The sequence below is a fragment of the Nylanderia fulva genome, unplaced genomic scaffold, assembly GCF_048542155.1.
Source record: "Nylanderia fulva isolate GAGA-0341 unplaced genomic scaffold, ASM4854215v1 Scaffold1101, whole genome shotgun sequence".
NCBI lineage: Eukaryota > Metazoa > Arthropoda > Insecta > Hymenoptera > Formicidae > Nylanderia > Nylanderia fulva.
Window position 1 is genome coordinate 10749 of NW_028189305.1, and position 14286 is coordinate 25034.

Here is a 14286-nt window from a genome sequence, read left to right on the forward strand (position 1 = left end):
TAATAAAAAATTACCGATCAACGTATGTCCAAATTATAATATGTATCCCCTACAACCGGTATAGTATGCTTACCTATCATCGTCTTCTTGACAATTTTGCTACTTATTAACAGTTATTAAGGATGACACATAACAAACCAACAATACAGAAAGACAGCTCATTTAAACTCTACTTGATCGGAGAGCGTAGCGTGTTTATATATGAATCTAATATCTATGTTTTACTCGTTTAATGTCCTATTTGTCCTATTATTATTTCTTGTTCGCTAATATATCCAAAATATCAAATACGACTCGCTAAGTAACTCAGTATCTTTGTTTAAATTTAGTCCATTTTTTTGTTCCTTGATATGTAGCATCTCAGAAATGAGTCTTTTATAATAATTATTTTCGTTGTCCATGATCTTAACATTGTCCCAATTAAAAGTATGATGTTCATTTATTATGTGTTCAGAAATTACTGAATGTTTCGTTGAGTCCAACCTAATATTATTTTTATGTTCTTTTATTCGCGTCTGCAATTGCCTCTTTGTTTGGCCTACATAAGATGCATTACAATTATTGCAACTGATCTTATAAACCACATTCGAATTGCATGGATGTTTAGTTTTATCTTTCTGCGCTTTAATAATATTATCCAGTTTGTTGAGACATCTATACCCTACCATACAATTTTTATTTTTTACCGAGGAAACAATCATTTCTGAGATCCCATCTATATACGGAATGACAAAGAATTTTTTATTGACCGAGTCATTTCCTATACTTTTTGTTCTTTCTATGTTGGCCTGTCTCTCTATAATGCTCCCCTTAGATATGATGTGTTCTATCCGATGATTAATTTTGTTAAAAATCAGATCAAGAGGGTAACCATTGCTTCTGAGTATATTAATAATTAACTCCAAATTTTTATTAAAAAATAGTGGATGTGATAGCAATAGACATCTGTCTACAAGGTTATATATTATTCCAATTTTGTGGCATAATGGGTGGTTTGAATAAAATGATAACGTCCTTCCTGAGAAGGTTTCTTTTTGATACCAGTCTATATATATTTTGTTATTAATAATTTTAAGTGATAAATCTAAGAAATTCAAGCTATGGTTAAACCTCTTGTTCGACCGTGAATTTAAGTCTTTCATGATAGTTGTTAAAATTATTCACAATCTGAGTCATATTAGTCATAGAGGTGGCTACTATTATGTCATCCACATAACGAAAATAAAACAAACATTCCAAATTCAACGCTTTGAGAACTGTATCCTCAAGATCTTGCATAACCAGGTCTGCAATAATTGGTGATAACGGTGACCCCATAGGGGTCCCAAACGTCTGTTTATAAATTATGTCATCAAATGTAAAATATGTAGAATGTCAATATGAATTTTATACCCCCCAAAAATTCGTTTTTCGGTATTTTAGTATTATTCCAATGTGATCCCATCTATCGTTAATACCGTCAATCGCAAGATCCAGAGGAACGTTCGTAAACAAAGACACCACATCCAAGGAAAACATCCTATCATTCTCATCAATCTTTTAATGATCAAAATAATAATGATCAAACCGTTTTAAAACGTACGACTTTTCTCACACCAAATCACTGAACATTCGGATATTAACGATTAGTATACAATATACCCAATACACGCGAAAAGAATCGATAACGAATCTGCATTGAAGCTTTATCAAATGGGTGAAAATTGAAGATTTTCCAATGGATAATCGTTATAAATATCTGGATGTCATGTGTTTCCCTGATTTATATCCTGATGGTGTCAATGGACAACGAGAAGATAGAAACTTTGCATTGCCGGAATATTTATTTATTAGAACCACGATTGATGTCGAAAACATAGTAGATTCAGGTTGAATCTGCAGTATCTGTTCTTCCTTCTCAATGATGCTAACTACCGACAGTTGAAAAGTGGTATCTATTATACGATGATGGTTACTAACCCACGAGAGAGATACACTGCTGGTAGATACTTGAACGAATTGAAAGGTTACCAATTAGAATCGAATTTAATGATTTTTTTCGCAAAATTGAGAAATATGGATCAATTTTGGCGACAACCGTCCAATAATGTAAAATTCATGACTTTGCATTACGGTCCAGCGACGTGGTTTTTGACTTTGAGTCCTAGTGAATGGAAATGGTCCGATTTGGGTGAATATTTACGAGATATGAATCTCGATAAAGAGAAGTTAGACATCAGCGAACTAATCGCATAAGATCCTGTAAGTACTTCTAGATTCATGTGCATAAAATTCAAAGCCATGATTGATTTTATTTGTTCGTCCGATAATCCAATAGGAAAAGTTATTCATTACTTCTGGCGACTGGAATATCAACGTAGAAGTATCCAGCACATGCATTGCATGATTTGGATAAAAGATGCTCCAGTATTAGAAAAATCGCAGGATGAAGAAGTTGCTACGTTTATTCAAAAATACGTAACGTGCAAAATTCCAGATGAAAATGTTTCGCCAACGTTGTACGATACGGTAATAAGTGATCAGAATCATAAATATAACTCGTATTGCATGCGTACGAAAAAAAACGGAAACTAATATATACAGAAAGTGTCGGTTTCGATTTTCCTCGGCCAGTTACTGAGAATTTCGTTTTAAGAGACGTTATCACTTCGATAGTCGGTAGAAAAAATTTACGCAGTAAGAGCAGATTGTACGATCTTCCGATACGATCTTATATTTGATACACGCTGGCTTAAAAAATGCGTTTGTTTACCAACATTAATATATATAACAGAGAAAAGTATAGAATCGAAAGGATCTGAATAGCTCAGCTGGAAGAGCAGTCGCCCGGCAAGCGAAAGGTCTCGGGTTCGATTCCCGATTCAGCGATTTTCGGATCTATATTTTTCTCTTGCATTCATTTATTTATTTTCCGTAGGGGGGTTAAAGGGGTATTGAAATTAAATCTCAAAATATGAGATTATTTCATATTTAAAATCTTGGCCGTGTCCAAGTAAAAATTTGGTGCCTTGTGCACCGGTATTTTAATTCTAACGAAAAATTATTTAGTTTCGTTAGGATAACGCATTGTCATCCGCGATTTGGCTCTTGTTGCCCGTCTTATACGTTAAATTTATATTTGTATATAGTTTTGTATATTCACTTCGTTGTGTGTGTAGAGCTTTTAAAAATACGTTGAATCCTTATTCTAATCTAATCTTCTTCTAATGTAATACTTTTCGTATTTCAAATGTTGTAGTAATTATTCTGTAAGAGCTTTGACATTATTTCTAAATGGACATCGAGAAACATCATAGTTTTTTGAGAGCAGGCCGCCATGTTATTTTTCTGAGTCATTAACAAATTGGTACTCTGGCATTACGAGCAATTATTTTTCATTGTACGGGCTAGTATGAATTTCAAATCAAATCTCTATAAATGACTATTATATTTTGTACACTAAGAATAACATATCGCACTTATTTTCTAGAATCAAATTGTAATCAGTTTTACTTATATGTATGTATATTCAATGTGAACTTGCACCTTGAATAAAATATCACAGTTACTTTTCATGGTAATATATTATTACTAAATTTAGATAATATACACTTTACGTATGTTCACTTTGAACTGGCACCTTGAATAACATATCAGTTACTTTTCGTGATAATTTATTATTAGATCGTTTAAATTTTTGAGTACCTTCTTTTGAACATGGCCTGACCTTTTCATTTTTATGATTTTTTTAGGATATATATTATTGGTGTTTAAAGTGTTTTAATTTTGAATATTTTTGTCTAATAAAATCTTTTTGCTTAATATCAGTCGCACTTTTTCCTTCGTGAAACAAACGCATATTTATATAAATTTTAATAATATTTTGTATTAATTCAGTCTTATGATTATTGAAAATATCTTGTTCCATAATATGTTCCGTTATTTTATTATCATTAAAAACTAAATGACAAACAGTTTGAAATGATTTCATGACCAACACATTTTTAATATTTTTAGTTTTAAAAATAATATGGTTGTTTTCTCGAATAATAGTTTCGCATACTTTTGCTATTTTTATCACATCTTGTGATGGAAAAATCAATTTTCCTTTACTTTTTAAAGTTAGTAATATTGAATCAGTAGATTCAGCAGTTAAAAAAATAGAGCATGTATCACAAATATTATTTCGTAAAAGCTTTCTAATTACGAATCCACTGATGTATTTGACCACATCTTCGATATAAGAACTTAATGACCATAAGGTAGACAAGTAATCATGATCAAATACATTAGTACATATCGTATCATTGGCTTCCGTGAATATACCATCGCTTATTATATTTGATATATTTGCTGATAATACATATAAAATTTGCACATCATCTATTAGGCAATTCCCTCTTTCAGAAGCTTCAATTTCATGCCTAACAAGCAGGCGCTTATAACTGCTTTCGAATTGTTTGGCATTAGGGTTGTTGTTGAAACCTCCTCTGCTACGTAGGGCACTAAAAAATGTTTCCAAGTGATCTTGGTTTATTTTGTACGTAAGTAAATATTTTAGACCTTTTTCTTTTAATATATCAAATAAATCAAATATGTTAAGCAAATGATAAATCCCAAAAAGCCAGTCTTTCGATTACTCTTCAAAACCGTATCGTTTGTAGAATATTGCAATTGTTTTATATATTCTATAATAATCCCTGCGTAATTCTTAAGTTCATTATAATTTTCATTGGTAAGAGGCATATTGCACTTTTTTTTCTTACAGAATTTTGATCTTGACATGTAATATGTCGAATCATCATTAAATTTAGAACAAAATAAAGCAGTTTCTTCTGCATTTGTAAACTGATTAGGAAAGTATTGATTGCAAAATTTCAAAGCGGTACTAACACTATTACTGACAATGAGTGTTTGGGCAGCCAATTTTACGTTCATTTTCGAATTCTTATACAAGATGTGCCTTTTTGTTAGCTTTGTAACAGATTTTAAACCTTCAGTTTCCTGTAATTTTTGTAAGGACACAATATTTTGCCAATAAATTGTTTTGCCTTTATAATATAAAACTAATTTATCACCTAGAGTGTTTCGCACTAATTTGAGCATGTGGCATGGATCGAAAAAGCAGAAAATTTTTTCTTTTGTTATATTGTGAACAATATACGGCTTAAAATTGTTTCCCAATTCAAAATTTGCACCTAAAGCAGTGCACATGCTCAAATTAACGATTGCACCATCAAATGTTACCGAATGCAATATTATTCCAGTTTCTTGAATAAATTCAAAACATTTTTCTAACAAACTGGCTCTTTCTTTACCATTTAGAGCATCGATCAAAAAATATCCAACGGGAATTTTCCAGTGGTCATTCAATGCGACTACCATAAATACTAATGCATTTGTTGCTTGTCGAGGAACATCTGTATCGTTACTCATATGTATACCTAAATCTACAAGTCCGTAATACCGTTTACCATCATATACTATGCCCTGTCGAATCGCAACTTCATCTACTACTAAATTACAAAAAATAGGTGTTTTTGACTTAGAAACTTTACATTTTAATGCTTCAAATACTTCGTGAGTGAATCCAGGTCGACCATCTAATACCAAATACTACTTACGGATTGTTGAAAGGTCTGGAAGAAAATTTTTGAAGGTTTTACGTATATATTTGTACGCTTTGGGCGAGTAGAAATTCAGCGTAAGGGCAAAAGCTCTTAGTTCTGCAGGGTATTTCTTTCTCGAACCTTTTTTTCGTTTCAAAATCTCATTTAATACTGTTGGAGCTTCAACCTAAATGTACAAATAAAAAAAGAAAACAGATCGTGATGTATAAAAATAAAAGCTTTTCTTCACATTGATCATTCTAAATATACAATTAAAAGTAAAAATTGTATTATAAAAATCGGAGCTTATATGTACATTAATTACTTACGTTAAATATACAAATAAAAAATAAAAAAGTCATAATATATAAAAATTGTAGCTTTTTACAAATTGATTAATTTTTGTACAATTCAAACATTTATTATTACAAATTTTCTACAAACTAATCAATAGAGCAACATTTTTTACAATTTATTAATTTTAAACAAATTCAATTAATTAAAATTAAGTTAAAGTTAAGTTAATTATTATTAATTATTATATTATCATAGCCAATAGCCAAGAGTTACCATTAAATTTTCAGCTCTTGTTTCGGATCATAAATCTTTCTGCTTCAAATGTTTGATTAATGCTTTTATCGTTGTTATGCGACTAACTAATCTGATTTTGGCTTGCTGCAACGTTTTGATTTTTCTTCGCTGTTTTTCGATTGTTCGTTTCGCTACTTCCAAAGCTCTTCGAGCTTTCTTTGGCGTGGCAAGATGTGGCGTTCTAATGGTACCAACAAAACGAGGATCATGTAAATTTTTGACAGGTGTTTGGAAACAATAACTTCTTTCAGAGTTTGGAGGTGTAGATGGACGATTCACAGTTAGGCAAGTATCAGAATTTGGTGTCTCGGTTTCATCAATAATGATTCCATCATCACGATGGATTCCCATATGAACAGTTTCATCGGTGATGATGCCATTATCACAATGGATTGTCTTGTCGACAATTTCATCACTGATTCCACCATTGCTAACGATTCCATTGTCCACAGTCATATCGATAATTTTATTGTCTATAGTCTCATCAATAATTCTATCATCCACAATTATATGGGCAGTTCCATTGGTAATAACTCCATCATTAATGACAATTCCATCGTTGACAGTCATGTTAAAGGCAGTTCCATTATTATGATAAATTTTATCATTTACAGTTCCATTGCTAGCTACTATATTTCTTCACTGATGTTATCATTGACAGTTCCATTGTTGACTATTTCCTCACTGATATTTTTCGAATTTTTTGATTTTTTCAGACTGCTATCTAAACATTGGTGTTTCTTCCTCTTTTTACTTGTAATAGTTGGCAGAGCATTGGACTTGAGAAACGTATTCTTCGATTTGTGGATTAATTTGTCTTCTTCAAAATGATTTGAACACAGTTTAGTAGCTGTGCTTAAAACATTTTTATCAATGCCACAAAAATCTAGCCACTTCTTACAAGATTCGTCGTTTTTCGGAAATCTATTGAGAAAGAATAAAATTATTAAATTTTTATTATCAACAAGAATCGTACTGAGAGAGAGAGAGAGAGAGAGAGTTATATTTAATCCCATAATTTACTGTTTATACAAAATATTACAGTATTACTTACCCATGATAAGATACCGATTTATCACGTTTACCGCATAAGACACAATATGGGCCTGGCATTTTTTCTTAAATATAATATTCAAATAAAACTTTGAAATAAACTTTAAATATAACTTTTTAGGTGACACCGTCATTTCCTAATCTTAACCTCTCTTACAAACAATAAAACGCGCTAACGCTGTGCGCCGTTTCGCTAATTCGCGCTTGCGCATTGCGGACGGAGGTAACAATCTACCCTTCTCTTTCTTTAAAATGTGGTTTTCTCTTGCACCCAACTTGGACACAGGCTCGATCCTTCCCCTTCCAGATATATATGTTCTAAGGTTGGGACGCACGAAAAAATCATGGTTACGCGCGAATCAGCATAACTTAGCGAATGTTCAATTTTTTCACTTACAAAAAATTTGACACGTTTTTTAAGATATGTAGAAACCAATAAAAAAAATTACCTCTATAGCTTGCATACTTTTTTAGAAATTAATTCTCAAAAATTAACCAAGAAAAGCCCGCTCTGGAGTGTACTAACTCCTTAATCTTAAGACGATCTAGATTGAATAAAATAGACTTGATCAAGATCATCTTAAGTGTTAATTTGAGACTCGACTATGAATACGGGCCTTTGTCCCAACATTCCCAACCAGTCGTTGGATGTTACCTCCGTCCGCAATGCGCAACCTCTTTTGACATCTTCGACAATCTCAGTTTGGGAAGAATTTGATATCACAATAAGCCACCTTCAAGGAATGCACAATCTCTCTACTGCAGTAATTATAGAGACAAATATTTGGCCGAACTCCACATTAACAGGACAAACGATCCTCTAATTTGGTGAGAAGCAAGAAAAAATCTATACCCAAATTTATATAAAATAATGCTCAAAAGGCTCTGCATCCCTGCAACTTCGGTCCCATGTGAAAGAATATTTTCTAAAGCGGGACAAATTTGTAATGAAAAAAGAAGCCGATTAACAACAACAACAATTAATCAAATTTTACTTGTGCAACATAATGTTAATTTATTATAATTAATATATTATTAATAATAATAGAAATATATATATATAATAAAGAAAAAAATTTTTTTGTTTTTCCGAAACATTCATGATTTAAATTAAACTTAAATAAGCGAATATAAAAGATTTTTTGTACGAGAATAAATTTAAAAAAGATAAAAAATAATTATTTATAAAGAACCGATGAATCGTATAAAAGAACTGATTCACTTAAGAGAACAAACCGACTCTGAACCGCTAACCAAGGTGAACCGTCTTGCCTTTCTCTAAGTTGGATGAATAAAAAAGAAGTTAAATAAAGTAAAATTAGAATCTCCCTCAGGTTGAAATATTATTGAATAATGGCGAAGTAAAATCTTTGATAGAATGTGCGAGCAATAAATAAACCCAGTAAATTAGAAATTTACATAACAGAAAGTGATTATATTGCCCACATCAAGGAGTCACATGTAAGGGGGGAAAATTTAAAATATATATTTTTATTTTATAATATATATTAATATACTTTTTGTTTCCTTTCTCTCTTTTTGCTGTCACTATCGCAATCAACCTTAAAAGGATTATTAATATTTTACAACAAATTAATATTATAACATTACTATTATTCTTATTGCTTATAACACAATATTATTTTCCTTTTAATTATATTTTTCAATAAAAACTTTTATTACCCTGAATGATATTTTAAAAGTAGTTTTCTATTCATTTGAGATATTTTCTTATAAATCAAAAGAGACACATATTGCTGCTAGTCCTATTACACATTATATTATATCTTCACTAAAATTCTCTCAATATTCATAAAATAACGTTGATACTTCTGACAAATGTAATAAAATCGAGAGTACTGACAGTATATACCTAAAAGTTATCACAATCAAATATAAAAGTAATGATCAGAATTCAGTATAATTTTCGTATACAATACACATATTTAAATAATTAAAGAAATTGACCAAAAAGTATACCAATTTTAAGACTTTGTTTCGCAAAATAAGAATTTAAATTTTGAAAGTTTTACACAGCTTCAAATATCTACTTTCGAAAAGTCATTTATTGAGCAAAAATTGTCTCGCAAGTAATCACAATAGGATCTCTCCTATTAACAGAGTGTCCAATAATAATTTAGTGGCACTCGCACTACGTATATATATATATATATATATATATATATATATATAAATACATATTTATTTAAGAATTTAACTAGGCTCTGTAATATAGATATAAATTTAACATATATAAGATAGGCAATAAGAGCCAAATCGCGGATGACAGTGCGTTATCCTAAACGAAACTAAAGTTTTTTCGTTAGAATTAAATACCTGTGCACAAGGCACCAAATTTTACTTGGACACGGCCAAGATATAAAATTGGAATAATCTCTACAAGAGATTTTAATTCCATGCATCCCCTATTCCCCCTAAAGAAATAAATGCGAGAGAAAAATATAGATCCGAAAGTCGCAGAATCGGGAATCGAGCCTAGTTAAATTCTTAATTTATACACGCTGGCTTAAAGGCGTTTGTTTACCAACATTAACATATATAACAGAGAAAAGTATAGAATCGAAAGGATCTGAATAGCTCAGTTGGAAGAGCAGTCGCCCGGCAAGCGAAAGGTCTCGGGTTCGATTCCCGATTCTGCGACTTTCGGATCTATATTTTTCTCTCGCATTTATTTCTTTAGGGGGAATAGGGGATGCATGGAATTAAAATCTCTTGTAGAGATTATTCCAATTTTATATCTTGGCCGTGTCCAAGTAAAATTTGGTGCCTTGTGCACAGGTATTTAATTCTAACGAAAAAACTTTAGTTTCGTTTAGGATAACGCACTGTCATCCGCGATTTGGCTCTTATTGCCTATCTTACATATGTTAAATTTATATCTATATTACAGAGCCTAGTTAAATTCTTAATTTATACACGCTGGCTTAAAGGCGTTTGTTTACCAACATTAACATATATAACAGAGAAAAGTATAGAATCGAAAGGATCTGAATAGCTCAGTTGGAAGAGCAGTCGCCCGGCAAGCGAAAGGTCTCGGGTTCGATTCCCGATTCTGCGACTTTCGGATCTATATTTTTCTCTCGCATTTATTTCTTTAGGGGGAATAGGGGATGCATGGAATTAAAATCTCTTGTAGAGATTATTCCAATTTTATATCTTGGCCGTGTCCAAGTAAAATTTGGTGCCTTGTGCACAGGTATTTAATTCTAACGAAAAAACTTTAGTTTCGTTTAGGATAACGCACTGTCATCCGCGATTTGGCTCTTATTGCCTATCTTATATATGTTAAATTTATATCATATTTATTTATTTATTTATTCATTTCTATAGAGCACGTCCTGAAAAAAAACATGCTCGAAATTCTCGCGCTCGCTTGAAAACATTTTTTGGTATAGAGTATAGACGTTTCAGATTCAATTGTAAATCTTATTTATAAAAAAATGACCAAATGTGGCAACCGCGCATCGAGAGCACGTGCCAGTCACGCCGCGAATTTTCCCATACCCCCACCACTACGGCGTATGTGAACCGAAAGAAGAGACGAAAGAAATCAGTGATCATTTGTTAGCCGTCGCCCGTCGCCCGTCGTCCGTCGCCAGCTCATCGCCCATCCGCTCGAAAAATAAGATGCCGCCGGGGAGACGTAAGTAAATTATTACATTTTATAAATTATAGGTCTATATATATATATATATACAATTCGGTAATATATAAGTATATCTTTTCTTGCAGCACGAAGCGAAGGCAGTATCGTAAAGACGACGCCGAGGACGACGCTGACACCGACGCTGATGCCGAGGACGACGCCAAGGACGACGTCGACGCCGAGGACGACGTCGACGCCGAGAATGACGCCGACGCCGAGGACGACGCTGACACCGACGCTGATGCCGAGGACGACGTCGACGCCGAGGATGACGCCGACGCCGAGGACGACGCCGACACCGACACCGACACCGACGTCGAAGACGACGCCGACTCCGGCGCCAAATAAAATAATGCCATCGTCGACATCGACGGCGATGCCGCCGCCGACCCCGGCAACAATGATGATGCCGGCAACGACGGCGATGCCGCCGCCGACCCCCGCAACGATGATGACGACGCCGACGTCGACACCGACGGCGATGATGATGCCGACGGCGATGCCGCCGCCGACCCCCGCAACAATGATGACGACGCCGACGTTGACTCCGACGGCGATGATGATGCCGACGGCGATGCCGCCGCCGACCCCCGCAACAATGATGACGACGCCGACGTCGACACCGACGGCGATGATGATGCCGCCGCCGACCCCGGCAACGATGATGATGATGCCGACGTCAACACCGACGGCGATGATGATGCCGACGGCGATGCCGACGACGACTCCGGCACCGGGAAAAAATGTGAAAAAGGTTAGTTTTATAATATTTTGTTATATTTGTTAGAGAAAGGGAGGGAGACACACGAAATAAAGGTAAAAAGTATGAGACCTTCGTAAAATTTGTATCTTTGCTTATAAGAAAAAGATTGAAGTTGAAACTGTGCATATATATTAGTCTTGCTATGTATAAATTTTTCAACTTAAAAATCGACAATTATCTTCTAAAAAAAATTACAATTTTTGGAAATAAAATTTACAAAAATTTTCCATTTTTATAGAAAATAATTGTAATTTTTTTTAGAAGATAATTGTCGATTTTTAAGTTAAAAAATTTATACAATGCAAGACTAATAAATATGCACAGTTTCAACTTCAATCTTTTTCTTATAGGCAAAGATACAAATTTTACGAAGGTCTCATACTTTTTTCTTCTATTTCGTGTATCTCCCTCCCTTTCTCTCTCTCTCTCTCTCTCTCTTTTCTGTTTTATATACTGTATACAATTTATCTTTTCTAGTAAGAATAATTTTTATACCAATTTACAGCTATATATGAACAGATAATAAAATTTATTTGAACCAATTCATATAAAATATATGTCAGTAAAATCTACTTCAACGAATTACTTCGACGAATGATACGTAATAATGAGACAGTTTTTTTATGATAAATGTATATACTTATTAGCTATAAAAATCATGTGAGTTATTATATTGTGCAAATATTATAAAATTGTATGCCATTATATATATTATGTTTGATAATATAAATAATAAAAATTTAATGTATTATTTATATGATCAAACATGATATATATAATGGCATACAATTTTATAATATTTGCACAATACAATAATTCACGCATGATTTTTATATAATAGCTAATAAGTATATTCATTTATTATAAAAAAACTGTAAGTCTCATTATTACATATTATACGTTTGATGTGTAATTGATAATTACGTTTTAATTATGAGATGAGTCGGTACCTTTACCCTAATAGAAAAAAAGTCATGCAATGTCATTCTATAAATAATTATTTACAATGCTTTTTTAATGTAACATAAAGCGAAATAGTACGAAATTATAATGATGACTGTTTTGCGAACATATTTTTTGTTAATTAACTACTTATCAGGCAACTGCGTTTTAAATTATTTATACTTATAATACTTTGGTTTTTGTTATAAGACATTGCTCATTATAAAACACAAATTTATTATTAATTTTGTAAAATTAGTTCTTCGAAAGTATTGTATAAAAAAAACACAATTGTGAATTATAAATTCTATTTTATATAAAATATATAATTATAAAATATTTATAGTTATTATTTTATTACCTCTATTCCTTTCCAATTTGTACTGTCGACCGCTTCTATATTCTTTTAGACGTCCTCTCGCGCTTCTCTCTCTCTCTCTCTCTCTCTCTCTCTCTCTGTCTGTCTCTCTCTTTTTGTTTTATAGATTGCATACAATTTATCTTACATTTACAGTAAAAGTAATTTTTATAACAATTTACAGATATATGCGAACAAATAAAATTCGTTAGAATCACAATTTCTATCAAATATATATATTTCAGTTAAATCATTACTCGAATTACTTCGATGTATAAAAATAAGATTTAGTTTTTATAAATATAAATGCATATACTTATTATCTATAAAAATCATGTGAATATTATTGTATTATACAAATATAATTAAAATAAAATTGTATGTCATTATATATTTCATGTGTTTGATAATATAAATAACACAAAATTTTTTCTGTTTTATATATAGTTTTTTATAGAAAAAAATTGATGTATTATTTATATTATCAAACATAAAATATATAATGGCATACATTGGCTACACTAATTCAGAGGTTATCTTTTTCCTTCCAATGTCGAACAAAAAAGACAACCTCTGAACTAATGTGGCCAGTGTAGCCAAAACGAACAGACCTTATATAAAACAAAAAGAGAGAGAGCGAGAGAAAGAGAGAGAGAGAGAGAGAGAGAGAGAAACACGTTGCAGCTCCATCTATCACGATATCACGCAACTAATCTACTGCTCTGTTTTATTCCGCAGCCTCGATTTGCACACACACATATGCGTGAAATGTTTTTTTATATATAACTTTTTTATTAGACTTGCAATCTCACTTTTAATTGCTTACTAATATTTCTTCATATAATCCTTACCGCGCATACTATATTTTATGCACAGACAAACTGCAAAACTTTTTTTATTAAATAAGTATTATTACGAACTGACACAAAGCAGCCGATAACAAAACTGTAATTTTTGATTTTTATATGATTTATATATGCAAACATAGCTAGCGCGGTCCGTTTTTATAAGTACTTTAATCGTGGAAAAGGATTTATTGATCAGTATAGTCAATAAAAAGTTATATGAAAAAAATAAATATTCTCGCATTCGGTCGGTAAAAACATCATCCGGGATCCCCTTAATAAAATGATATTAAAAAATATTATTAAGCTTTTTATTTTTAACATTGATCCAAGTTTATACCCCTCGCGATACTTATGAGTACAGGTTGTAATTACAAGTATTATAGCCTTTTGGATTTCTTAGTAACATCACGCCTTAAAAATTACTGATATTGTTCCGACCGGTCCAGTCACAGTCTAACGTCACATTGAACAAAAGA

General features: G+C 32.1%; 1 pseudogene; it reads right to left on the reverse strand.

Moving 5' to 3' along the window:
• Positions 1-6134: 6134 nt before the first annotated feature.
• LOC146724920 (uncharacterized) lies at positions 6135-7298 on the reverse strand (annotated as a pseudogene).
• Between the last annotated feature and the right edge of the window lie 6988 nt (positions 7299-14286).